The 27,791-nt window shown below is 38.4% G+C and overlaps 2 long non-coding RNA genes across 4 annotated transcripts in view; one reads left to right on the top strand and one right to left on the bottom strand.

Moving 5' to 3' along the window:
• LOC137091365 (uncharacterized) overlaps positions 1-27,791 on the bottom strand; it is a 172,510-nt gene that overhangs the window by 132,582 nt on the left and 12,137 nt on the right. The window lies entirely within an intron of this gene.
• LOC137091364 (uncharacterized) lies at positions 1,466-21,426 on the top strand. Of its 3 annotated transcripts, none has more exons than XR_010908074.1 (4): positions 1,466-1,888; positions 2,097-2,376; positions 15,869-16,843; positions 20,748-21,426. It is a non-coding gene; the product is annotated as an uncharacterized lncRNA (long non-coding RNA). The 3 variants fall into 3 exon arrangements; XR_010908075.1 differs by lacking the exon at positions 20,748-21,426 and adding an exon at positions 2,730-2,781 and having other exon boundaries at positions 15,869-16,905; XR_010908073.1 differs by lacking the exon at positions 20,748-21,426 and having other exon boundaries at positions 15,869-16,904.

Genomic DNA, 27,791 nt, shown 5'->3' with positions numbered 1-27,791 from the left:
GTTAACGTAGCTGAAACCTTTTCGGACATTAGATGGTAAACATTTGATGTTTGACTTTTTTTGTGACATGGAAGCATTTGTCGTTCGCCTGTCAAGCATTTTTAGAGCGTGACCATGAAACCTCTAATGTTAGAACGTATCGATGATGGGGGTGGGGCATAACATAAAATAAAATCCTGGCAAATTGTAACTCACACCTCGTGTGATGTTTGAACACTTTAGTCACAATGTATGAATGTCATTGCATTTGATGATAAATTATGTGTGGCTTTTCTTCTCAGAGCTAACGTACCCTTTAATCACTTCAGGTCTCAAGGTGATTGTATAGTGAATATATGAAGTCAATTGAAATTGGGTAAAGGGCTCCTTTGATTTTATTTTTCTCTAAACCACTAGATGGCACAAAAACAAGCACTTCCTAAAACATCCACTTTTCAAGATGCACGTGGAAATTTGACTAATCCTTGACGCGATTGCGGGCAGCAGCGCAAAGTTTATTCTGCACTAATTTGATGTAATATTTAAAGTTAAAAAAGTAACAAATAAGAATCACTAAATCTATTAAATATATTTTATTCAATTTTTCAATTTTTTCAAAACGGAAGTATAAAAGTATGGTATTGGGGTAAAAGGCGCCCCTGCTGTTGAGGTTAAAGACATCACATTTAACATGATAAATCGTTAACAGACTTTTCCATTATTTTACATAACATGTTTAGATTCAGACTGTAAGTATCATATATTAAGTTGTGTGTCCACCTTAGAGATAATAGCCACATTTATAATGAAACCATCATATTTAAAAATCATATAATAAAATATTTATTGTTACTACTGTAAATCTATATTAAATTATGGGATCGTATTAACTTGGACATTATTAAAAACATATTTTAGCAAATATTTGCATCAATACTGTGCCCTTTGTGCCCCCCTCATCCCCTTTATACGATTTTTAAACAAAATAAACCACTTTTATGACTCATTTTCACACAAAAGCTGTTGCTCCATAAATGTTCAATATAAACGTGTATTTTTTTTTTTTTTTTTACTGCACTCATACACTACGAGAGTAATGAAAATCAAATTTTTTTTTTTTTTTTTACGGTGTGCCTTTAGTCATGTTGTACCGTAATGTTCAGCTATGGTGGCGTGTTCTGACAACATGAAAATATCTACAACTTCTATATCAGGATTTTGAGTTATACAATGACGCTAGATATTCATTGCTTAAAGGTATGTCCACACTAAAATCAAAAGTCATCCTTTTCTCATTCTCATGTCTTTGTTTAATGCTGTGAGAGACAGAAGAAGACATTTTGAAGAAATTGTTTTGGTCCATACAATAAAAGTCTAAAGCGACACTTGACCCCATTGACTAATTGTTCTGATGAGTAGGCTAAATGATGACGATTTACATTTTTGGCTAAATACATCTTGGAGCCACTGTATGTGTACACACAGAAGTTGGGAGCCTGATCTATCAATATGTGATTTGTGATTTCCTCAGTGTCACATTTAATACATTTTAATCTGTTTTTCCATCCAAGGATCTATGACAATCAAAGAGATGAGCTCTGCACCTCTTCGCTCTCTCTTTGCTGAAACGCTTCACCAAAAATCTCAGCGCCCGCCGCTAAGTCCTCCTACCGCAGAAGAGAGAAGTGAAAGATTACTCCGTGTGGCTCATTAAGAATGTTTTATTTTGTCTGCAATTTTTCCCCCCGTCTATTGTCTCTCCACCCTCTCAGCACAAGTCTCGGCGGAGTCACAGCCCTGGGTGCACCGCGGCGACGGAATAAATCCAGATGATGAACCGGGAGAAAACAGGGAGGCGAGAAAAACGTGCGGCTGGCCGACGATGGCCGAGAACTCAAAGGAGAGATGGGTATGATTAAATCAAGCTTAATTCTATTTTGATAATTGTCTGCGTACGCGGCCGTGTTTCGCCGTGGGGATGTTGTGACTTGTGTACGAGACTGACAATGAAGTCGGCAACAACAGCTGCTCGGTGCCGGCTAGCTCGTGTACCTTGCCGCTCAAGTCTTGTCAGTCACATTTTCCCTAATTAACTAACATCTGCTTTCCATTTTCAGTTACACTGCATCGCCAGCTTGCCTCATCTGAATCCCTGACTCCTGACCTCCCCTGAGGAAGGTGCTCACTGTCAGAAGAACCCCCGGCATCCTACCGCCACAGAAAGGTGATTCCTTTAAAGCGCCAGAAACGGATGAAGGAGCGAGAGGGGGCTGCGCGAGGCAGGCAGACGGGGAGGGGAGCTGTCGCTTGTGTCAGGTTAACCTCAGAGACACATCCGGAGCTCAGCATCTGGGAGATGGAGGGGAGAGAGAGGCACCGTCGCTCCATTTGGCGCAAGTGAGTTTTGCATTAAGCATCATGCAACGGCTTTCATCAGCTTTTTTTCTCTCTCCCTCTCTTTCTTCCTCTCACCTCCACTCCCTCCCACAAAATAAAAAAAGGCTAAAACGCCAAACTTTGTGCACTGTCAGTCCCACGGGCTGTGCTTATTCCCAGATTTATGTTAGTAGCGTTGCAGCGTTAAGTGTTAAAGAGAGAGAGGATGAGAGAGAGAGAGAGAGCTTTGCATGCAGAAAGGAAGGAGATGATACGGATGTTTGTGCAGCACATGTGTTAAGTCTCACACACACCACAATAACACCTGAAATTGCGGCAGCTGGTGCTGTTAAACATGCATTCTCTTGTTCCAGTATCACCACGGCAGCAACAGATAGCAACAAAAGTCCTGTAGAGGTCTTTAAGGTAACCCCTTATGATGTCTTCAACTTTTTGTAATATTATTTTTTTTAATAAAATTACATTTATAATATTGCACGTGTTCATTTTTATTAAGTAGCTCCTGTAAAGTATCATCCTTTGTAGGAGAAAAATAAAGGCACTCTCTGCCGTTACTTGTTGACTGTGTGGACGCGCTATAGATGATCATTGTTATTATTTTTTAATTTTCTTTAGATTCATTTTCCAGTGTTTTTACTCTTGATCACAAACCTTATGATTTGTGTGGAAATGCAACGAATCTCTCAGGTTTAGAAAAAAAATGGTAAATGATTACATAAAAAAAATCTTTAAAAAAAAAAAAAAAATTAACAGATGGGCCTGCCTAAAAAAATATGATTTTCTACAAATGATTGCATTCTCTCCCCTTTGGTGTGAAAAGTAGACTCAAGAACACTTTTAAATAATTTGTTCAATTTGTTCCACAGCCAAAGAAAAGCGGCTTGGTGGAAATTCAGATTCATTAAAACTTAATTAATATGCATCATTATGTAAATGAGGTTGCAGTTAATGAGTTCTTAAAAGAAGCCTTCCTTAATTAGTTCACTTTTTAATGGCATCATCATTTATCTTTTTTCTTTGAAGCAGAATGACGCGAGGACCTCGCCGTTCCCGAAAGTGCTAAAATTTTCCATTTTTTAATTATTCTTATTTCCTTAATTTTTATATGATTAAGAATGCATTTAGGGAAGTAAATAAATGAGAAAAACTTAGACCTTTTTTTCCAGACTCACTTATTTCCATTAAAACAGAGTCTCTCTAGATGCCGGAGTGTTTAAAAAGTTAAAGGGAAAGCATCTTCTTACAAAACAATCAAGGCTGTCTCACAATTACCTCCCTGGCTTTTGCAAGGAGCTTCGTTTCCACTAAATCTGAGCAGCCTCTTAATTGCTCTCTCCAGTTGGGCTGCAGTATATATTACCACACTCCATTACTATTTATGGAGCCTGAGATTCATAATGCAAATATGAAGATGACTGTGGTCATTTCCTTCTGCATTCATTCTCTCATTTGTTCATTTACATATTCAATCACTCGAGTATTTTTTCTTCCTTTTTGATAAACAAATTATCTCAGATATAATGGATAAAATTTGTAATCCATCTAGTTTTTAGTTTAGCACACCTGATGGATTTGCAGAACTAAGCGAACTGTATAAATAAATTGGAAAGCATATGTATTTGTGTGTGTGTGTGTGTGTGTGTGTGTGTGTGTGTGTGTGTGTGTGTGTGTGTGTGTGTGTGTGTGTGTGTGTGTGTGTGTGTGTGTGTGTGTGTTACATATCAGGACAAAAATGTGAGTGAAATATCAGGACACAAATGTGTATAATGACACAGGTATTACAAGGAGAGGGTGAAATATGAGGACATTACCCATGTCCCCACTTTTCAAAAGGCTTATAAATACAAAATGTCTTTGCTGTTTTGATGAGTTATTTATTAATTTATTTTTTGATAAAGTAAAAATTCAGAATGTTTCCTGTGATGGGTAGGTTTAGGGGCAGGGGCAGTGTAAGGGGATAGAAAATACGTTTTGAATGGTATAAAAATCATTACGCCTATGGAATGTCCCTGCATTTCACAAAAACAAACGTGTGTGTGTGTGTGTATGTGTGTGTGTGTGGAAGGCATTTAATTTCTATATGGAAAGCATGCAGCGCGTTTAATTTCTCTTCCCTGCGACTTTGTGACCCGGTGAAGTGGAGTTCAGTGTCTGCAACACACAAGTAAAGTTGTGTAATAAAATCTTGCATTGCGTATAAAGCAATTGCGGGTACAGGACAATTTAACATTTATTCTCTCAGGCAAGATAGTGCTATAAAATATGATTTGAAGACAGTGTTTGTGTTTGTGTGTGTAAAGGTAGAGAGGGTGTGTGTGGAGGGGGAGACACAGTGTTTTATGTTCCCGCTCACTAACCATCACTCTGCTCCTAATTGATAACCACTGGCATTTGATCAGGCGGTCTTCAAACAAGGAATCTATCTTTGTATTTTGTATAAGACGACCATCTGTTGTTGCAGAGCTCTACATTCATTAAATTTAATTTCTCAACTCAGGAATAAGATTTTAATTGTCCATTGTTACTGGAGGATTTCCCCCATCGTCCCTCCAAGGTTTTTATTTCCCCCTCCCAGGGTGCTATTTTGGGGGGGGGTTGTTGGTGTTTGTTTGTTTACTAGTACTTGTTGATGTGACCTGGCCATTTATTAAAAATGAAACCGCGTTATGTATTCAATTTCTAATGGTAGAAAGTTAAGTGAAGCGAACATAAAGTAGTGTGTAATTAGGAAATAAAAACGAGCGTATTTGGACACATTTCTTGCAGGTTGTTATTGGACGTTTCGAGCAGTGAGTCGTTTGGCATTTGGTGTTCTGTGAGGAGCGACGGTGGGCATGTGTTAACTACACACAGGACACTCGAGCGAAAAACCAGACGCCCACCGAATCCTTCAATCTGTCATTTCCTCTCGCAGCTCCCGAGCAAGATAAAAATAAAGCGAGCACAAAACACTTCTCTCTTATTACTCTTTCAAAATAATGCTCTTCACACTTTAGTTCACTTCTTGGTAGCCTTTCCTTGGAAACATGTTGCAGTGAGCATATTGTTTAGAAAATAAGCAGGCCTGATTTATTTTTTTATTCGCCATGGGCGTTCAGCGAATGATCAGTATCAAAATTCAAGAAACCGTTGTATTAGGAATCTGGCTTGCCTATATATAATTGATATATCTCGAGCAGTTTTTTGTTTTTAATTCTTTGCTTTGTGATAAAATCACCAACCAAAAAGTATAAGACTTTTTTTAATGAAAACATTTAAAGTGCAATTCTTTTTTTCCATTCCCTTCGAGATGTTCATTAAAATTATGCTTGTAGACCAAATCAATGTTTATGTATATTAATTTATTTTTTTTCACTGTGGCAGGTGTAACAGCTGTTGGTCATTATATGAACCGAAGAGAGAGGGAAAAAAAGCATTCCTGCTGTTTTTTTTTCTCTACAGAAGTAAAACTTCATTTTCCCCCGTCCGACCTGTGAGAAAGAAGTAAACTGCTGGTTTATTTTGGTTCGGTGCTTAAATAGAAGGTTTTTGACAAGCAGTAGCCTGGGGTTTGATCGCGTGATTCTTTGGGGTTTTCGTGAGACAATGATCGGCGCTGTTTGATACAAGCATTTTGCATTAACAGTTAACTATGCATGAGTGTGAAACCCTTGTGGTTTCTGAGACCACTATGAATAAAGGATACACGCCTTGCAAAATTTAGCTTAATAGAGTCACCAAAATGAAGTGGAGAGTTTTCGCGGTGAACTATGACTCCAGAGACAGGAGGTGTACAACTTAAGACGGGTTTCGGCGTGATGTGTGCAGTACGGAGAGGCGGCGGATAAACGTACAAACACTGTTCTCAGAATCAGAAAGCACTTCCTGTTAAGTACTTCTGATATACAAGAATTTTACTTGCACTGACTTGACCCAGCAAGATTTCAGTTAACAGATTTTCATGGCAACAACAGTTTCAGTTTTTTATACCTGTTTTTGAAGTAGCAATTTAGTGTCAAGGAACACATTCACTTCAACTCTTCCTACATGAGCTATAAATATATGCTAAAGATGTTACCATTGATTATGGTTGGTGTTTTACTCGGTCAGTTCAATTAACTGTCAATTAAAAGTGAGTCTGTTTTTTATAAACTGAAGAAATGTCTTTAATCCATAAGTCAAGTGGTAGCATCTTAATATACTGAAATATACAGTCATTACAAGAAATATACAGAAATTTCCTCAAAGTTAATGTTTTCATAAAATGTGTGATTTATTTTTTCTCTTTTTTTTCCATGTGTACCGTTCACAAAGTGATTTATAATGTTAAAAAAATACAGTATTGATACATTTATATCTACTACATTCAACTGATCTTTGCAAAAAAGAAAACTTTCAAAGTCACAATTATCATAGCACTTTATTTAGATGAGAAGTATTTTAGAGTCGGGTTCTCAAAGAAAATCTAATTTATTTTAAAGCAAATCCACACGTGATGAATTATTTAAAGCAACTGGGATTGCAATGCCATCAAATCGCAGAAAACAAAGCTTTACGCCGTGCTCAAAGATTTCTGTTTGAGGAGCAGAGAATGGAGAAAGAGATGTTTAATGCTAAACACAGAGGGAGAGAGGGAGGGAGAGAGAGATATCTCAAACTGCTTATGCAAAAATAATTGGTAACCTCCATGTACTGTTCTGCACTATTATTCAAATCTCGCCTTTGTTGGCCTTGTTTACAGGATGTTAACTGGTGCATTTTCACCCCCAGAGTGGACCCCTATTTTTCTCTCACACACAGTCTATTCTCACAGCTGTTTGATTTCCAACTGCCAAATGGAGTTTATTTCTGCCTTTGTTTTTGTTTGTGTTTTGTCTTTCCGATTTGCGCCCAGTTCTCAAAGTTATCTTCAAAACTAAACATGTTCCCTTACAACTAGGGCTGTCGGTTGATTCAAACTTTTAATGTAATTAATTACTTGATATGACAATTAATGTAGTTAAATCACAATTAACTGCATGTATCAATATGAAAATCAGTTAACGATATTGTGGCAGACAATTAAGTAATCGAGTGTTTTTTAATTATTCATTTAGCATGGACTCGAATTCTTTCTGCCCTTTTTTTCCTATCATCTTTTGTCATTCGTTGTCTTGCTAATTTTTTTTTAGCATCTCACGCCATTAGCGTCGTGTTTTAAGACATGGTTGTCCACTTTGAAAAACACAGAGACCATTTTGATTCTGTTCCATTTAGTCGAGCGCCATCCAGCTATAATTGAATGCAAATACACATCCTGTCTGAAAGACTCTACTCATTTTGTGCAAGCTTTTGGTAAATGTGGTTTGGTGACGTGCATTTGCTGTAGTTGCCAGAACTTGCAAAAAACACGAAGGTGGCACACAAAGTTGAATTGCTTTGATGGTAGGAAAATACATTAAAGAATTTACGTACAGGTCAGCGGCCATGATATATGTTTTTTTTGTTTTTTTTAATAATTTAATCACACCTGAATATTTAATATTTTATTTATTTATGCCTTTCCTTTTCTGTTAAACCAATAAATCCCTTTGAGCTGCATTGCATGTATAAAAAGTGTTATACCACAAAGCTAATAATATAAATAGAATCAGATATTCAGATATGTTACGATACTGATCTGACAATGTAAATCGAAAAAGTTCTCCCTGTATTTGGCCTCTAATTCTTATTATTATTTTTGTATGAGAATTGTTTTACTGTTATGTGTGCAAACTCCTGTCCTTGTTCAACTTTGAAAACTGTTAAAGAAAAAGGTTTTATTATTATTAAATTAACACCTAAAATGAACACCTAATTGCAAATAAAAACAATATTTACAATAATACAAGTACCTTTTTAGTAGAGCTTTTAAAGAGTTTCAAATGTATTTTATGAAATATTAATATTAACCCTCTACATCAACAAAAACAAAAAATGTATCCAAATAATACATATGCAGCAATATATAATAATATAATATATATATATATATAATATTATATATATATATATATATATATATATATATATATATATATATATATATATATATATATATATATAAAAATAAAAAAAATAAAAAGCTCAGATGACCTATTTATGAATGTTTATGTACTTTTGCCTCTTTGAATGTTGCCGGGATATTGTGTGTACAGTATCTGTGTCACTGCTAGGCACTAGAACAAGATAAAAATCGCTGTCAGTTGGTAAGCAGGTAGTGCAAAGAACACACACACACACACGCAAGCTATAAATACGAATGTGGTGTAGCAGGTAAAGTTTGGCGGTGCTCTCACCCACTCTTCCTCAGCTGGAAGCAGCGGAGTAAGAACGGGGGGGTGGCAGCGGGAAGTTCCTGCCATCCAGCGCTCCGAACCTGCGGGTTTACGCCGGGCTGAGCACAGGTGGGCGCACCTCCACGTTCATGCGGCGTCGGAGACGCGTTCGGAGGGGGAGCCAGCCCAGGCAGCCTGGGCCGCTCAGGCAGGAAACAGCAGAGGAAGCCACAGGGCAGGCAGCAGAGTTTGAACACCATGTGCACATAAGCAAACACACAAACGCATACTTCTCAGGGAAACAGCGCCTTAGAAGTCACATCAGACTGTCTGACAACGGTGTCCCAATTAGGATGCCCCATAAACAAGGGGAAGTGGTGCCTCTCTTGGGACCAACCTCACCCCCACTTCCATCCCTTTCCCATCTCCACTATGCCATAGATTGCAGGATGCCGCTGCATATCAAGCGCTCTAAAGTGCCAAAGCCATCTATGATAGCGCAAGGTGTCGCTTAGGAAAGTGCTCTTCCCCACAGAATATGTGCTGCTCGGAGTGAAGCAGAAAACTTTGCTTTGCGCGTCTGAATTTCTTGCTCTAGCTATAACCCTGCCAATTATCACTGGCGCCTGTGTGAACTTTAAAAGCCTGGAGAAAATGCAAAAAGTAATTGTTGAAATTTTGATTATGGAAGCGGCGCAGATTTGAATGGCGACTACGAGATATTACATGAACATTAGTTCTTTAACTTAACCCTGTAAAGCTTGACATAACTAAGTAAAAAAAAAAAAAAATTCATGGAAGAGATTATTGAACCTTTAGACAAAATATTTAAAAAAATATATTTTTTGTTGAGTATTTGATACATCATGCTTTTATTGCTTATATATACACAATTGAAAAATAGGGGGTGGTGGGGTACCTCAGGCCAAAATCAGAGCAAAATGTGCAATGTAAGCTGAAATTATGATAGCTTGTAATATAAATTATTGCATCTATACTTTTTATTGAAAAAGTATAGCCTACTACTTGCATACAATGTATATACATATCAGTTTACACTCTATAGCTCCCAACAATGTCTTGGTAAGATCATATTTAAATCCTTAATTTTAGGATAAATGCCCTGTAGTTTTTTTTTGTTTTTTTGTTTTTTTTGTGGGGGCAAAAAGGTATGAACAATCAGAGGTCAGAAGCAATGTACAGGGTTATGCTTTTCAGCAAAAGTTTTGATTGTTGATAATTGAAATAAATTTGTATATCAAAAATAATACAGTAGGTAAATTAAAAAAATAGATAATTTATCATCCTTTACTCACTGCTTGTCTTCTATGGAAAACAAAAGATGTTAGAACATCCAAGCTGCTCTGATATATGCATGGTTTGTTAGGATAGGATAATTTTTGAGATACAACTATTTACAAATCTGGGTGCACAAAAATCGAAATATTGAGAAAATCTCCTTTAAAGTTGTCCAAATGAAGTCCTTAGCAATGCATATACTTCTGCTAATACATTTTTTTTATTTATTTACAGAAGGAAATTAGCTAAATATCTCCATGGAACATTGTCTTCACTTAATATCCTAAATATTTTTTGCATAAAAGAAAAATCTATAATATTGACCCATTCACTTATGACTGGTTTTGTGGTCCAGGGTCACATATAGGTTTTATTCATGACATCAGGGAATGTGAAAAGTTAGATTACGGTGCTTTATGTAATTTTTCCGAAAGAAAAGCTTGGACATTTTGCTTAACTTCTTTGGTTTTCCACAGCCGAAAGAAAGTCGGATCATATCTGACGGTGAGTGACAGAACTTTTACTTTTGGGGATAAAATGACACTGAGCACACATAGAAATTCATACTCTAGGCCAGATCCTTTGCACTCAAAAACGTCTCATTCGTACGTTGTATTTGAATTTCATCTTTCCCGCTCCGCTCAGGTCCTCTCCGTCTCCTTTGGCAAAAGGCTACATCTGTGTACTTAACGCATTTCTAACGAGAGCTGCCGTTGTTTTTCTGGAATGCACTGGAGATCAGTCATCGTGCCACAGCGAGTAAGATCACATTTACATGAGTAAACCATGCATCACTCTGACGCGCCAGACACCTTCTTTTGCAGAATGAAGAAGAGACTTGTAATAATTCACAAAGAAAGATGAACATACTTCTGCTGATGTCATAAAAGTGTGCCATGTTTGGTTGCTTCTGTGAAGGAGCAATTCAAAGATCAAATTTACCAACAGCATCAACACAGTTCCATTCAGAAATGTCTGCCAAAGAAAGACTGATTGCACCGTCTCCGAAATATTTTTGTGCAAGCAAAAGAGCAGCGATCATGTATGAACAAGGATAAACAAGGGGAGAAAAAAAAAGATATGAGATACAGAATGTCCATACAAAATAATGATACAAAAACTAAAAAAAACTAAAAATCATACGGCCACAGGAAGAAAAAAAAGAAAACCTATCAAATGCATCACCCTACCGTGAACTGTAAACTTTTGTGCAGCCTGATAATTTGATATGATGGAGGTCTGTGCAGACTGAACAGATTTTTTTTCTTCTGTTTTAAGGGGTTGGGGAGAGGAAATGCTGTTCAGTCAGTCGGCATGAGTCTATTTAGAATGCTGAGAAAACCCGAGCTCCTCTGTTAAGTCTCCAGTGAAGTAACCAAGAGTAAGAAAATTAAAACAAGACTCTGATCTGTGATCACACTGTAAGTGTGAATTTTAAATTAATCTCAATTTAACAAGCCTCAGCGCAATCGTATGCGAGAATATATAATACAGAGGGGCTAATTGAATATGTTCTCAAGCGTCAATATGCTACTATTTCACTTTTTATTAATTTAAGATTTATAATAGCGGATATTTAACATATTAAATAAAGGTTATTATAGCTCAGGGTTTTTTTGAGTTATAAGTTGTAGACCAATCACAAACCACATGGCATGCCATTTCCACAAATAGGATACAAGATGGTGATTAAAACTTAAAATTAAGTAATTTTATTAATCTTTGGTCATAAAAAATATTTTCATACCATAAATGACCATTTTTTTTAATTCAAAAATCATTCAACAAAATTCTAAATGAAATGGACTTTTAAAAAATAAACAAATTGGCCAATTTTGTTGAGAGCATACCTTTTTAATAGCCTGGTTAGAGTTTCTTACCAAAACATATTCTAACTTTGACTCCTTATATTTCATGGACTGATAAATCTTTAGTGTCTGGATACCAAGGTCCATCACTGCATCCTGCCTAAATTTGCATAAACATACAGTATGTGTTCTCAGTGTTCATAACGTTTACCCAACAATCTCCAGAAATGCCGTCCTCATTAAGATTCAAAAGTCATACGGTACCAAATATACACAAATGAGGCCAGCGACCTTTAAAATGAGCTATTGATACGCTCAGCTTGAACCAGTGGTACCTGGCTCTCCACACACTCCGAACTGACACACACCTCTAATTTGATTGGCATATTCTATTTATTATCATGCAACCCGATCTCTGCCGCCGTTTGTTTTCAAGGCGCCCATCAAACACCCGGCCGGGCCAGTGTTACAGTGATGTCACCGGCACAAGTTGAATATACACAAAGTGGTTTGCCGTGTTTAAATAAATGGAGCTGAAATTTCAATTTTGAACCTTCCCTCTTTTCTGTCAGATAATTTGGTTGATCCAAGTGGCAAATGCAGGGCGGCATAATGCAACATGCCTCTTAAGTGCCAGTAGGTTAGACGCTGAGGGGAGGCCCAGATCTCTCCCTTTAACGCCACTCAAACAGACTCTGCCTCTCTGCTCCGCTGCCTGGGGATCATTAAAGACATTTACGGCTCTGTAGAAGTCTCCGATTCGCTTTGATTCAAACTGATCTGGGTCTTGAGCTTATCTGTCAGTATATGATAAATGCTGAAATAAAAACAAATCATCGAGCGGCATTGGAAAGAGATGCTCTGGGGTCAGAGATGTCGGCACCGGGATCTCCTCTCTCACGTTATCGCGTATAATTAAGACACAAAGTTGCGTTAAGCGAGTTATCATTGACTTATACAGTTAAATGTGTTAAATGTGAGACAAATCCTCCCTTTTAAAGCTATATGCACGACACGGCGAATGGTTAGAGTCTTCAGTCTCATCAGCATGCCCTTGGTGTGTATTTTAATCTGAGCGACTGGAATTATTGCCTTTTACGGCTGTGTATCCTTTAGGAAAAGTGGAAGAACTATACTCGATATCAACAACATTAGCAGGAGAGCTGTTCTCATTGCATTTTAATCAACTTTGCCGGATTGAATTTCAGAAATGTAATTCTGCCCTCCACTGGCACAAAAAAGGTGCACACAGAAAGGCAGGCATTTCCTGTCTGACTGATGCCAGGTAGATATATAGTGTGTGTGTGTGTGTGTGTGTGTGTGTGTGTGTGTGTGTGTGTGTGTGTGTGTGTGTGTGTGTGTGTGTGTGTGTGTGTTACATAAACACATACACTTTGGCAATTAAAGCCTCACTTGAAGTAAATTAATGCATTTTTTAGTGTGTTTGCATATTACTGGTTTAAGTGAAGAAACATGTTTATAACAGAACATGCAAATTCTACAAAAAATACACGATTTCCTTTATGTTTTAAACACATCTGATAATGACCTTTAACAGAAGAAACAATCATGGATTAAAACTATATATATATATATATATATATATATATATATATATATATATATATATATATATATATATATATATATATATATATATATATAATATATAGTTTTAATCTATTATTATTTAATCCTTGTTTCATATATATGTCATACAACTAAAGCATGATTCACTCATTTGATAATGAACTTTAAACTCTATAATTTTTTTGTTCACAACTCTTGCTTTCCAAATAAAGTATCACTTAAATAAAATCACACGAAATGAAAGATTTTTTTCTTTGCAAATGAATGGTTAAAGTGAAAAAACATGATCATTTAATAAACGGTCAATGTATTTGCTGAAATTATACTAGAAAAGTGGAATTTCCTGGAGTTTGACTAACAATGACCCTTTAAACTCTTTATTATTTTTATTTTATATATTTTTTAGTGAACTGTCTCACCACATTTTGCCAAATGAGGTATCACTTAAATAAAATCACATTAAATAAATTAATGCATGCTTTTTTCTTTGCAAATTACTAATTAAAGTTAAAAAACATGATAATTAAATTAACAGGCAATATATTTGCAGAAATTATACAAGCGTGATTTCCTAGAGTTTGTATTTAAACACACTTGATAATGACCTTTAACCTCATAATTTTTTTATTATTATTTTTTTTGTGAACAACTGCCTAACCACATTTTGTTTTTTTAATTCTCTTATTTTCACTTTCAATGTGCATGCGTTTATTATCCTACCCTGGTTGAACATGAAACAAAAGCCTGATGCCTCACTGAGAGGTGACACAGTCTCTCCCAGGAGGCATCGGCAGTGCCCATGTCACCCGGGGTGTTGCCAGGAGCGACGGGACCGGTGCTCCGAGGAGCAAGGGGGAGGGAGGGGGGTGGTTTGGGGAGATCTAGCACAAACAATCATACCGGTTTCCACCCCCTCTCCTGATGCTCTTTGAGCACCTTCAAATGCCTGCTCCTCCTTGAAGAGCATTGCTGCTCCAGGTGCTAAAAAGCCACATGTTAATCCAGGCCTGTCTGATAGTCAAATGTCTCTATGAGCCAAAGCATGAATAATAATGACTGTCTATAGAGACATATCAACTACAGTAAAGCCTCCAGTGCTGCTGGGGAAAAGAAAAAGCTATAGATTAACTAACAGTAACAAAGTCGACAGAAATAAACTACGTAAAGTGACATCACTTAGCTAAAACTTAGGAGTTTTATGAAAACAAAACAAATCTCAGATTCATTCTACCAAATGTATAATTTTACTTCTCCTACTGTGAAGGAAGGGGAAAGTGTTTACTGGGACTCCTGGGGAAAGCACGGAAAAAATCATTTGGTGCGTTTGCCAAAAATCTTTTGGTAATTACATGTAGGAGCAGCTTTTCTGACCGCCATGCATTTCTAACAAAGACACCTGCATTTCCAGCTGAAAGGGCAAATCACAAAGCATTTGTCATTCTGATTCGAATGCTCCTACTGAGGAAGTGTCTCTGTTATAGCCAAGTCCACACAAAAAACAAGAAAAAAATTGTAATACCTTGACAGAGTCTCAAGTCTCTCTGCTAAGCACATTACAGAACAGAAGTGTGGCTAAAATCATTTTAAGAGAGTTTTAATGTGCTCCTGAACCATTCTAAGAAGTGCTCATTAATTTGGCCAATACACTCAGTGTCACAGTTCTTGTCATGATGGGAAAGAAAAGGAGACAAAAAAATAGGCCGTTATGAGAGGCCTAATTTACCCTCTGACTGAAAAAGGCCCTGTTGTTCACTAAACGGCAGAATACTCGACAGAGGTGAAGGTTTTAAGTAGCTCATCTAACATGACTTTGCACCTCAGTTAGCTCTCTAACTTGCTAATAACGCACGTCTGACATGCGTGCCGATATTATGCACTTATAAACATAGACTACTAAAAGCATGGTAGAAATAAATTGTTTGTAGATAGCCACAGTGAAAATGCTGTGACATAAAATATATTAATCTGAATTCTGTTAATTGAGATCATTAAAAAATATTATTTGTATGTTTAAATTTTATTAATCAGAGGTGGTATGGTGGTATGATTGACAGCTAAAAGTTCAGCTATTTTCAAAATAGTGTAGGTTGTTTCACTAAGGATCTACTTTATTCAACGAGTCTTGACTTTTAGTTGGTATTCATTCACTGTAAAAAAAAAAAAAAAAAATCTCCAGTTGCACCTTGACTGATCAAATCTAATTTTTTCAGTTGGCAGAATTCAACTTCTGTGAATTAAATTGCATCAATCCACAGAATTTCAATTTGGCCAAACGAAAAATTTAGATGTGATCAGTCACTAGAAAAGAATCAACTGGAGACTTTTTTTTTTTTTTACAGTCTTGGTTCCGGTGTTCCTTTGTTTCCTACTCAGTTTGTCGTCATGATTACTAATGATTTTTTATTTGTTTCAGCTATGTTCACCCCATTACCATCAGTAGTTGTGCAACTCTGTTTCAGTTCTCAGTTGTCTGGTCTACGTTACATTAGCACTTGTGTTTCTTCTGTTCTCTACACTTAGATGTATCTTCGAAGCTTATCATCAGTCTTAACATCATGGACTTTACCGTGGATTTTTGCTGTCTCGCGGTTTGTTCCCCTTACAACGATAAGATGCTGAAATCGTTGTATTGGATCAGGGTAAACTACCAACATCCATAGACCTCTGCAGATCAACAGACTGGAAGCTTCTGCCAGCCTCGAATTGTGAGCCAGAGCCAGACGAAAAGAGAACAGCACCCACCACCGCCCAGAGAGGATGACCAGGGGTGTGAGCCGGCAACACCGTCCATCATCGTGCGAGTCTTCGTGGAGTTTGAGGGAATGGAAGAGAGCCCCAACCACCCTCCCACCACTAAAAGTGAGTACCGGCTGCACCCTGCGGACTCTTTTCAAGAGTGGAGATTTGAATCCCTTGTACCCCATGAACTTACCTGTATGTAAATCATCATCTTCAGTTGTGCTAACTCCACCCAGCCTCCCTCTCCCACCAACGCTTCAGACAGCTTTTGGATAACTTGTTTTTTTTTTATTGGATTCTGTTCATCTCTCAATGTTCCTCCTCAGTCTTCAACCATTGCTACCACCTATCATTGTCATCGCCCCCCATTGGTCCCTCAGTGTCACCTTCTCTCAGTGGCATGGTTATACCTTGGACCTGCAAGGAGCTAATCCCTCCTGGGCAGTATAAGCCCGTGGCTCCAGCTCCAGCCTCAGAGTTCTCAGATCCACCTCGCCCTGGCTCCTGTGCCTGTGCTCCTTCCTCCCTCGATTCCAGCATCGACCACTCAATCTCACCGTGCTCCCTAGAACCATTGACTTGCAGGCTGTTCACTGCCACCCCTCCACCCCTTTGGCTCCGCCAAGCTCCACCTTCCCTCAGGTGTAACCTCTGCCCTCGGTCATACCAGCTTGTCCTCAGGCTCTTCTTCCAGCGGCTTCCTGTCCATCAATCATCACCAGAATGATGCCCATACATAGGGCCGTCGCTAGTGAGGTGAAAAGTGGTGACAATATACATGACAATCACAGCTGAAGCTTATGAGAATAGTTGATGTTTCAGTGGTAGTCAGACACTGTTGGGGGGGGGGGATCGGGGGATAAATAACGTCATGAAAAAGAAAGAGGGGACAAATGGATTAATCATTCAAAATGGTCTTTAACAAGACAGGTTATTGCACTGTAGTCAAGGAGTCAATGTGATGGGGTGACGTGCCCAGATCATTTCACTGCCTGATTTACTTTCGCTTTATTAGGACACCTAATAAGAACTTTTTCTTTTGTTATTTTGTAAGAAATCCTTATTAGGTGCATGGTACCAGATGTGGGCCTTCATGCATATCGTATAGGCCTAAGTAATGTATATTAAACGAGTAACTTTGGGGCCCACATCTTGTTTTTTTCAGGGGCCCAGAATTCCCTAGTTACTGCCCTGCCCATCAAGTCACTATCATGGCTCCATCCTCCATCCACTCTGCTGTGAGCTATCGCCCTGGTTACCCTTTGGGTCGGCAACATCCGGCCACTTCTATCGTCACCTCCACAATACCATCTACCTGCTTCTGCCATCCCTTTTACCAACTCCTCTCTCCATTGCTGAGCCATCTCCTCGACCACCTCCAAAGCCCCCAACTATCCCTCGCTTACTTCCTCTTCTATTATGGAGCAAGGTTGCGTCTACCGGTAGAGTCAGGGATATTTGGTTGTTTATTATTGGTTTCACTTTCATTGACTTTTAGTCCATGTCCTTTTAGTCCCGAGACACACTGTATAAAAGGTCCTAAATCATGTAATTTTCACAACTCGCAACTTAAAACCGTTTCATTGAGTTTTTTTGTACTAATTTTTTTTCTTTGGTTACAAAAAAGATGAATAGGGCATGCTATTAAACAACAATACAATCCAATGAACACACTGTATTCTATACCTCACAGCCTCATTTTCATTCCTGTCAAAAATTAAATATGACACTACCCTGACTAAAGACGGGTTCACGCTATAAGATTCTGTCTCTGATTTGGACCTCTGAGTAGGCCTGTCACGATAACACATTTTGCTGGATGATAAATTGGCCAAGAAAGTATTGCGCTAAACGATAATATTGTCGTTCTGAGAGCATTTTCATCTAAAATAATGATAAGGGCATAATCATGCAGGTACACCTTTTCAAAGATCAATAAACATTTATTTCTAAAGACTATTTAACACTGAAAACGAAAACATTTTAAATATCAACAATAAATGAACAAAACAACCAAAAATAATAAAAGCAATGAACAAAAAATGCACTTGAATTAATACCAAAAACAAAAAATAAAATGGATGAAAACTGCAACGGATGATTGTGTTTTAGGTGGATATCAGGCGTGGAACAGTTCACAAAACCCACGGTTCGGTTTTAGGGTCACAGTTTTCAGTTCTGTATGGTTATTGTTGTTTTTTCTTTTAATCTTACACTCCAGAAATCTTTATATCATGTAATCATGCACAAACTGAACTTGAATTGCCCATCTCTGAGGAAAGGTAGGTGAGATTTTGATACAGCAAGAGAGAAGACATTGATGACATGCTTTTCATTTATTTGGCAAAAAAAGGAGAATGTGTACTGCTATCTCTACAGGAACTTGTGTGCCTTTTTAGCACACAAAGATTGTACTGAAGAATTAACTTGCATTTATCAAACTACAACTTAGGTTTAGCTTTAAGCCTTGTTTATACTCGACTGGTCCGCATGAGCGTGAGGGTGCGCATCGCACCAGTGCAAAAAAAAGGCAAAAATAACGGCAACGCGGGACACCCTTTCACTTGGCTGTGTGCACGTCAAATTTTGCACGTTTGCGTGTGGCCCAACCAAAGAGCCATGAGTTCCAGGCGAATCTGGCCGAGCATGACGTCTCACCACACCACACCTAGTCTGCGCCTCGAGTATAAACACCTCCCCAAATGGACGAGATGCGCACGCAGTCAGCGAGAGAGATGAGGAAAACAAACAAGCATGCAAAGGGAAATTATCGTGGCCAGTAAAATTATAGAGCAAATTTTTTTTATTGTGCGATTCATTGACTATCGCAACAGGCCTACCTCTGAGACAAATTTTGTGGATCCTTAACGATTTCTCTGATCCTAGGCCAAAATCTAAAGTCTTTGATTGCTAGTTTGACATGTTCATCAATGTCTGAGGTCAACTAATGATGTTCATGTGGTTTTTACATTCAAACATACCATAACTAATAGGCTATTTTCTACACTGATTTTGAGGCGCTCTCCAAAAGGCTGGGTTTTGATGGGCGTGATGCACTAGAGACTTGGAAGTAAATGCCCATGGCTAGGATTGGATAAGATTTGCATATTTAATGAGCTTAAGCTCCCCTGTCAGTTCACATGAGATAGGAGAGATTGAGGGAGAAGTGGCAACCAGAATGATTCTCTCGATCACAGGGCTCGTAAACGTCTTTATCAAACAAACACAATTATTTATTTCTCATCGACTCACGATTGATTGGACTATTATTTTTATATTACACATAGCCCGCAAGAACCGCGCACACACACACGTTTGGCGCACGCCGCTATTCAGAGGTCAACTCGAGAGAGGGAATAGCAGAACAAGAACAAAATATAATGAGATTCATCGGCCTGACGGGCTTTGCGAGCCCTGGCCCATCCGTATCTGAATCCAGCGTGCTAAAGGTATGCTCTGTTAGACATGAACACATAAGCAAAACAATGTATAACAATGCAATACTATTACATATAAAACACGTTTTACTCACATAAGTGTGTTGCACCATTCCTGTCAGATCCAAATCCAGCATCGAGATTTGTTTACAAATGATCCCGCAGTGAAATTAAGTGAACATGTCTTCCCAACGTGAGCTGGTACTTCATTAAAAATAAATGAAGTATCACACATTCCTAATATTATGATCCAAAGGAAGCTTATCCAGCGACTGTGTTCTTCCACAATATGTTGCTTGCTATCTTCCACATGTTTATTGCTGCTGGCTTGTGATCGACCGAACAGCTTCATGAGTCGGTGGGCAGGGCTACTAAATTACACATTCTGTAGAGGTGTTTCATCGCGCAGTGACGTAAGTATGAAGCACAGGACCGTTTGCTGAGCCTGGTGTCTATAAAAGCTTTTCTTTGACTAACAAGGAACTTTTCAGCTCTGAAACTTAGAGTATATTCTTATATTACCATGACTTTTTATATATTAAAAGCTCAAGGGAAAGTTGATTTCTCAATTCATCACCCCTTTACTGACCATTGCAATCCAATTTTACCTCTGACGAAATACTGCCGGTTTGACACACTGTCCTGCACTGTGGTTTCTCCTACGACAAAACCGTCAAATCAAAGACCAACAGGAGTGCAGATCCTGATGACGAAATAAGTGAGACAATAACAAACCATTTGCTCAACAAACACGTCTCGTGTCACGGATTGATGATGTAGAACTCAGGACTAGTCTTGTTGCGTGCACATCCGTTTTTGACGCATCTTGTCTGCCGTACAGTCTGACGTAAATGACAACTGAGATGCTACAGTGTGACATGGCTTACAGCAGGGATCACGTTCGTACAGTCTGACAAGAAACAACCATAAAGGTCTATCATAAAATGAAAATGACTAATCACTAATTAAGATTAGCAAAAATATGGCCATGATTTATTGATTATTAAATCATTGAATTGTTAGTTTTGTTTCATTTATATAATTTTTTTTTTTAATTTATTTATATTGTGCCCACTTAAGTAACTGATGCATAGTTAGCTATTTTTTGTGTGCAGCCAACTTTCTTTCTTTCCTACAGAAATCTCTACATTCATGTCACAGCCTACAAAGGCCACAATTTTGCCAGCAAGAGCTTTAAATGTAGCACTATGCTTTTCTTGCAGGGTCAAGATGAATAGACAAACATCTACCAGAGAAGCAGAAAAAGACGTACTGCAAATCCATGCAAATCGGGAAAGCAGCAAAGAGGGGGAGTTTCTGCCAAGCAAGCACTCTTAGCTTCCCCCTTTAGACCACCATCTTTTGTTTGTTCTGAAGTTACACATATAGAGTTGCTATCAGAAGGAGTGAAAAGGGGTGGAAACGAGAGGGGAAAAGAGCTATAAGCGTCTCAAGCTATTGCTGAAACAATCCAATTACAATGCCTATCAAACTTAGCTTCACAGGTTATAGCTTCTAATTGCCTGACAAAAATTGACACTTCAGTCGCAACACTGTAATATAATAGAGGGCCAAATTAAATTTGATCGAGGGGCAGAAAACGACGCTATCATTCAGCCGCGCGGAAAAGAGATCAACTGGCATGATATAATGGATCAAAAATGAAAATTATTCATTAATCGCGTTGGGTTTTCCAATAATGGAAATGACACAGTTCAGACGCTGCCGTAAAAACACTATTAATTAAAGGGGTGATAGATCTAACAAGGCATGGAACCGAGAGAAGTCTTCCTCCACTCCCCTCCGAGGTGAAGGATTGTGGGAATGGGCTGACTGACAGGTCACTTCAGAGTGTGTTTTTTTGTGTTCGTGTGTGTGCGCGTGTGTGTCAGTGGCATGTTGTGGACTTACAGTATTAAATAGACCTTTTACAAAGTCTTGCTTTTGTTTGTGAACTCGAATGGCGTTTCATGCTTGCATGTTCGAAAACATATTTTACATTATTGTATTATTGCATCCTCTCTCTTCACAATCTGGCAGTGACACTCTGTTTAGTTCATCTCTCCATGAAGCCCCTCCTTCCGAAATGCACAATGTGCCCTGATTGGTCTGCTGGACCAGTGTGCTGTGATTGGTCAACCACTTTGACAGTTTTTTGGAAATGTTACACCTCTTACCATAACCGCGTTTTTTTCAACACACTAATAATACCCACCCCAAGTTTTTGCGTTGTGGGAATTATTTTAAAGAGGAATATTTGACGTGTGCATTCTCAGAAGAAATCTCGAGACTAAAATTGATGCGTTTTGGTGTTTTAGGGAATTCAGAAAGTTTTTCATGCTTCTCTCAAACAGCAACATTACTCACTAAAGAAAATTGAAAATGTAAAAAAACATTATACGTCCACTTTAATTATATAATATTAAAAAATAATAATAATAATAATATATGTATATAATATTAACATCCACGTTTTTCTAAAAAGCAAGACCTCCTTTATCTCAGGGTTCTCATTTCAGAGACCCCCCGTGTGTGTGTGTGTGTGTGTGTGTGTGTGTGTGTGTGTGTGTGTGTGTGTGTGTGTGTGTGTGTGTGTGTGTGTGTGTGTGTGTGTGTAAAGGCGAGAGACCCAATATTCAGCAGTAGATGAGACGTGTGCGTGTGTCTGTGAGAAAGAGGCAGATGAAGAGAGGAAGATAAGAGAAAAAGATGACAGCACTCAAAGGCTAAAGGCAGCGCTTTCTCTCATCTCCTGACCACCGGCTGACCCTGAGACTGAGAGCCGAGAGCCGATGGAGTGACCCGGCTCCCCGTGACCCTGCCAAGCTGAGCGCGAGGCTCCCCAGCCGAGCCCACCGGAGCTCCAGCCTCACTGATCTCCAGCCCTGTAATTGGGTCAAAGCTCTGCATTGCCTTATTGATGTGCAAATGCTAACTGTCGAGGCATGTCACTCTCAGCCATATTAGAGAACACCTCGAGGATGACTGCAGGAGATCAAGGACGCCAATGCACCATTTCATATCAAACCCCAAACATGAGAGGGGTGCTGTTCATTAAAATTTAGGCCATCAAGAAATATCCTATTCAAAAGAAATGTCTAATTTGAAGTGGTCCTTAACAGGACACGATCATATCTTAACGTATTTAACAACCAGTTTTGACATGAGTAATGGTACCCTTAAAAAGTATGTTCTCACAAATTATGATAAAAATTTAAATTATGAAATGTATGATCATGTCAGCCAAGCAGAAATAACTGCATCAGTTAGAAAGTCAAAAGATATCCTTTGTCGTCATATTATATATACAATGTACAATATACAATATACAAATAAAAAAATAAGGGCCTTATAAGACTTTGATTTAGGTTAAAAAAAACACAACTAAAAAAACACGGTGAGACAACTTCATCAGAATCTATCTAGGTTTTTAAAAAAACAGCAGCAGATAGTAAAGAGACCTTCAAATGGAATTTTTGCAGTGGATTTAATGTGGCTTTATGGGAAACATTAAGTTCATTACATTTCTTTTATTGCCTTGACATATCTAGTAGACTGTTAATGTGTTCCTCTCGGTTGATTGTACAAGTGCAAGCAGCGTTCCGAGGATCAAAACATCAGATTGCTAGGACTGTCATGCTGTGAAAGAATTTAAAAGTACTGGTATCCCAGTCTCATAATTGGGTATCGATGGCCAATGATTCTCTCAATTTCATCGTTTTTCCACTTGGACAATCTGGTGGAACTCTAAGACAACCTAATTATAACCCCCGCTGAGGAGGCCGGCCCTGAGCAAGGTTTCATAACTGTCTCAACTTTCTCATCCTCTGCAAACTTTCATAGGGACATGACACCGATACTAATCATGCCAAGCCAGTTAGACAATGCTGAATTGAAGAGTTAATCATGGTATGAACATTACAATTTATTTAATGCTACTCTTACTCCAAATCAATCCTGATACCTAGTTCAGCAGAAGAAAGAAAGGTTTTCAGCACTGTGCACTGGCTTTTCTGTTGCTGTTTAAAATGGTAGCTTTATATGCTACAAGCTTTTCTTTTTAAAACGTGGTAGCTAATCTACAAGCTACTAACAATAAGTAGCGAACTACATTACATTAAAATAAATAAATCTTTTAAGTTCCATAAAGACCCCATGTGGTGAAAATCAAGTTTACATCTGTGGTGTTTTTAAAGCCCTATTCGGACTGGATTAGATTAACATGGGGACGTGGGGGTAAAGTAATTTTTACCAGAGGTTCTCTGTGATTTTAGTCCCGTCCGAATGTGCCATCTCGGTAGTCATTACGGACAATGTCAGTAAAGATTACCAAGACTTTTACTTTCTGTAAAGAGGTCCGGAATAATGACCTGGGGTAATACTAATCCCGTTCGAATAGCCCTGCTGTAAAAATGTGAGGTAAAATTCCATCATTTCCTTTTTAAAAGTTTTTTTTTTAAACGCATTTTGTGAGTTGAGGCGCTTGAAGCATTCGGTTGCGTTAAGGTGGTGGGACAACTCTGTGGCAAACCTCCAGTATTTTCCGCATATCCTTTAAAACAAAAAGAAGATCAAAAGCACTTATTAGAGGCACAACACTTATTTTAGCTCTAGGAAAGTGTCTATTACCAACACAATCCAATCAGAATCGTTAGACTGGCTCTAACTGTTTATTAAAACAAACATTATATTGTAGACGGAGTTCAGACTGGCGCTCATGTGTGTTTGCTCACGTGATAACAGCAACGTCATACGCACATGACGACACGGAGGTTACCGTGGTGTGTAAAGTGAGTTACTCCTCCCACTTCTGCTAGTTTTACTGTGATGTCTTAATCCCGTGCGAATTGACCATTAATATTACAGACGTCCTGAGGTAAAATGACTTTACCCCGACGTCCCCATGTTAATCTAATCCCGTCCGAATAGGGCTTAATATGCTTTCAGACAACCCATGTGCAAAGTCCAGTGACTCCAACTTCAACTGTCCCAGCTCCCTACGTCACAAATATGTGGTAACTAATCACTGGCTGCCCCCATTTTTCCTGAGCTGAACTCAAAAATCTTAGAGTTTTTCTGTTTACACAAAAGGCCTTTCGCTCAAATATTGTTCACTAATCTGTCTAAACCTGTGTTAGTGCACTTCTCCTTTGCCGAGATAATCCATCCACCTCACAGGTGTGGCATATCAAGATGCTGATTAGACAGCATGATTATTGCACAGTTTTTATACATCAACCCACTATATTGCTAAATGTAACCGATTTTTCATATCAACAGAAAAAAATATAGGTACTGGTATAGCCTGGCTTCTGTTGAGACTATCTGCTTAGCAACATAGAATGATGATATGATGAAGCCCACTCACACATTCACGTGATTGGTTACAAAGTAGTTTTTGATGTCAGAAACACCGACTAATTGAAACCGCATTTTTGAGACTGCGTCTTCTTTTCAGTGCACCTTTAAGGAGAATACTCTGCAATGGTGTTGACATGAATTTGCACATGGTTTGTCTTAAAGGATATTAAAGCATAATTAAACAACACAGACATATAAAAACATTAAAAACTTGATTTTCACCAAAGGGGGACTTTAAATATGCAATTTAGCAAATTTCATGGGATAAAATTATTATAAGGACTGTAATAGAGCTGATTATTAAAAAACATCTTAGTTAAGAAGTTATACAAATGGTTAAAAACCGTAATAAACAGGAGCATTTGAAAAAAGCAGACAGAAAATTCCATGATTTCTTTATTTGTTTATTTATTTATAAGAATTGAAAAATCCAATTCAATAGAGTGAATTTGAATTTCCAATGCTACATATCTAAAAGAGAGAAAAGTTGCCTTGCTTGGCTGTAATGTGCAAATAAAACTTCACACTTCCTTTTTGAAAGTGATGTAATTTTTGAGCCAAAGAACCACTTTTAGTACTATATTACCATTTTTTTAGAGTGTAGCCTTGTGGGCAGCACACCAACATCGAGACACAACTGCACCTCAGACAGCAGGAGTTTGAGTCCCAGCTAAAGGTACTTTCCTGCTCTGGTTCCTTTTTCTTGTCTCTTCCATTGTTTCCTGTCTTTCCACCTATTGCCCTGTTCATTAGAGGTGAAAAACACCAATGTCATAAAAAAAGAACAACCTCTGCAAGACAATAAAGAGATCTTCCATGTTTCTCACAGCCCATTCTCATTTGGGACTCCTTTCTCTCAGAACTTCCTCATGTCTCACTTTTATTTCTCCTAAGACATTTTACATCTGAGACACTAGTAATACTAGCCTGACAAGCCAGACCCACATCAAGATGTTTGGTCTGGAAACTTTTTTAAGTAGCACGCAACTCTGTCGTCATTATGTTAAGCCCGCCCACCGACTCTATACACAATGTGATTGGACTGACCAGACTTTGGTTTTTACAGCTCAGAAGTGTATTGAGAGATTTCTAGACTATGGCAATACTAAAATAACAAATATTTTAGAATCACAAATCAAGCATGGCATTAGTTTTGGTAGGTCACGTTGGAATCAGCTGACTGTCAGCTGATCATGTCTACCTATGGGAATACGACGTCAATAACAGCATGCCAATATAAGCTCCTTCAGTATTATCCGCTTCTATAGCGTTTCTCCGGAGCTAATTACCCTCCTCCATCCCCAGCAAGGCCTCCCCATATATTATATATATTTATTACACGGCTCTGTGAAATACTTGATTCTGATTGGTCAATCGCGCATTCCAGCGGTATGTTATTTCCAGATAACACCCGCTCATACGGGTAATACGAGATATCTTGACCGAAACTACTTCAATGCTTAACGCTGGTGCCATCTTGTGGCTTAAACAGCCGTGGGTTTCAATGGAAGACTTCAAGGCAGGTTTCCTTTATAACATTTTTAATATAGATATTTTACTTACACAAACGCATCGATTTGAATCAGAAGGCTCTATTAACCCATCGGAGTCGTGTGGAGCACGTTATTTGACGGACAGCTGCATTTTTTATGGAATTCAAACACAACTACAACCACTGCTTGAATTAACGTTAGCCTGGACTTTTTAAATATAACTCTGATTGTATTTGTCTGAAAGAAGAATGTCATACACCTATGATAACTTGAGGGTGAGTAAATCATAGGCTTGGTTTCATTTTTGGGTAAACTAACCCTTTCAGCATTCATTTTCAACATTTAGCAAGGGCATATGGCAAATCTTCAGCAATAGATAAAGGCTTAAAGCAGGTTGGAACTGTTTTTCTTCGCGGAAGCTTTGCGTAAGAGCTAATACAATATTTAATCTCGAGACAATATTTTGTGTCTAATAATTATTTATTTGAGACTAGTAGCCGTGTAATAAGCGGGATAATGTACACCCAGCCGGTTGTTATCGCAGAATAAACCCCTTCAGAGTGATGTAAGACCCCTCCGCTCAGTCGGGGTTTATTCTGCGATAACAACCGGCTGGGTGTACATTATCCCGCTTATAGATATATTTTAGGGGTGTCCCCGACTAAGGATTTGCAAATTCGAATCAGAATTTTCTAATTTCTCTATAGTCGACCGATAGTCGAATCATCTATGTGTGTGTAAACCATAGACCGGAAAAAAATAAACGGTATAAACGGGTTGGGAAGGGCAGGACACTAGTCAGCAGGAGGCTAAGACTATTTTTATTTTACTTTACACATGGGACACAGCCACCACTTTTAATAAAGTGATCAAAACTATACACTACACATTCGTAAATGAACCGTTCTCTCATAACATTTAAAGGCCGCGATCGAAACACAGAACATCACACAAATATACAAAAGAACATTTTGATAAATAAACCTAAAAAAATACCTGCCTAGAGAGGAAAAGAACACTTTGAGTGCGTTTATATGCACGTTCTTAAGCCGATTGTGCCTACAGGGGGTCGCACACCGGACTGAAGCTCAGCGCCGTGTCTCAGGTATCTCTCTCACACCAGGCAGACGCGAACATTACGCGCCGCGCGCGAGCTCAATTTTGAATCACTGCACGATGAGTGTATCTTGTAGTACAGGGTGAAATCAGTATATACATTCACGATTAGAGGGAAATATACATTTATCGCCGCGGACAGGTGGCGAATGCCGCCGTCGGTGTATATGTGTTCGAATTTTAAAGGCGCGGCGCGTCCGGTGCGAAGCTCAGTGCCCTTAAAGGGGCGATCGCTCAGCGCCGCGACACGTCTTTATAATACTAAGATTGAGCACACCCATATTGCCAAAATGGTAT

The sequence above is a fragment of the Pseudorasbora parva genome, chromosome 10, assembly GCF_024679245.1.
Source record: "Pseudorasbora parva isolate DD20220531a chromosome 10, ASM2467924v1, whole genome shotgun sequence".
NCBI lineage: Eukaryota > Metazoa > Chordata > Actinopteri > Cypriniformes > Gobionidae > Pseudorasbora > Pseudorasbora parva.
The sequence above is the reverse complement of the archived record's forward strand: the minus strand, read 5'-3'. Positions and strand labels throughout refer to the sequence as shown.